General features: G+C 37.4%; 1 long non-coding RNA gene across 1 annotated transcript in view; it reads right to left on the reverse strand.

Moving 5' to 3' along the window:
* LOC123174768 (uncharacterized) overlaps positions 1–1,439 on the reverse strand; it is a 4,532-nt gene that overhangs the window by 2,298 nt on the left and 795 nt on the right. Inside the window, exons 2-4 of the long non-coding RNA XR_006487339.1 lie at positions 1,375–1,407; positions 1,199–1,296; positions 438–509 (exon numbers count right to left, since the gene is read on the reverse strand). This is a non-coding gene — a long non-coding RNA (uncharacterized lncRNA). The remainder of the gene's footprint in view (positions 1–437; positions 510–1,198; positions 1,297–1,374; positions 1,408–1,439) is intronic.

Below are 1,439 nucleotides of genomic sequence, written 5' to 3' on the forward strand. Positions count from 1 at the left end.
TTTTTTTTCTGCTGTGACTTATTCTTTGCACATATACTATATCCTTTTCTTGCATTTATAAATTGTAATATTGATTTCTTATGATTGTTCAGCAGTTTGGTTTGACTGGTGGGCATCCTCAGAGGAGTCATCACATGATGACTGACAAAAGTATGTCCGTTCATCCTCTTTTAGGCTTTCGTCATTATTAATAAATTAAGGAAATGGGTAATTTTCTGTACAGCTATATTTGCACATTGGACTACTGCTAGGAAAAATAGCTGGTGTGATATAGTCACAGTTCAGAAGAAAATATACATTAATTAACTATTTATAGGCCATCAGGAAGCAAGAGGTTTTACTAACAATAAATGAGAGCTTTCATTGGCAGTAGGCAATCAACAAGTAGTAAGTTTCACTAGCAAACAGAGAGCCAACAAGCAGTAGGATATACTGACCTGTGTATGAGCATTAGATCGACCAAGAAGGAACCACTCTGGTAGCTCTTCTCCCATCTTCGCAAAAACCATCTGTCAAGAATAAAGTATACCATGGATTATGATAAAACATATTTGTTGCCCTAGCAGCGGAAAGAACAGCAGCTTTCTTCACAGCACCACGGCCTGATTTCCAACAATTTAATCTTAACTCACGAATTTGCTTTGGTGTGGGTTTGGTTCTACTCTTCCATTGTTCTTTATCAAATTGTCTGGCAATATTTTTTTTTTGTATTAGTTGTGTAACAAAAAGTTAAAAACTAAGAGTTAACTTATCTAACTTGAATACGTACTTGAAGAGATCATCCATCTCTGGTATGTTGGTTAATATATATATAGGAGAGCAACCTTGTACTCCTCTCTTGTAAGAGTACGATATCCCCGAGGACTAACGCATCATCCAGAGCATTGAAATATATCAAGATCACATGCAGGGGCAAACGAAGAGGCGCCATCATCATATCGAGGCACCTTATTTCTAACTGAATGGGCTTTAGGATTTAAGTACACTGTTAGAAAATTTGTGGTCTCCTCAACTAGATAAGCTTCAACAATAGAACCCTCAACGCGACCCTTATTACGCACTTTTGGTTTAAAATTTCCAATGCATCTACACGTACAGATCAACAACTTTGGATTAAAAATATAAACACACACATAGTATTTGTGTGCTAATCACCACAACAAAAGAAGCATGTAGATTGCTGAGGTGTAAGAGCTACCTGATATAGGTTCTTCCTTGCACTTCACTGCAGCGATGATATATGACTTCCTTCCGCCACAAGGATTTCTCAAGGTGTGAAGCAATAACTACAATAGGCTGGCACCATTAAGAAAATCATTACTTACATCCTCAAAATAGAAGATGAGTGACTTGCTTCTTAAACTGAATGCTTACCACAACATCAACCACGGCTGGATGATACGGCAGCTTCAAGTTACAACACATGAAGCATGCAAAAC

This window comes from Triticum aestivum, unplaced genomic scaffold (assembly GCF_018294505.1).
Source record: "Triticum aestivum cultivar Chinese Spring unplaced genomic scaffold, IWGSC CS RefSeq v2.1 scaffold75240, whole genome shotgun sequence".
Classification (NCBI taxonomy): Eukaryota; Viridiplantae; Streptophyta; class Magnoliopsida; order Poales; family Poaceae; genus Triticum; species Triticum aestivum.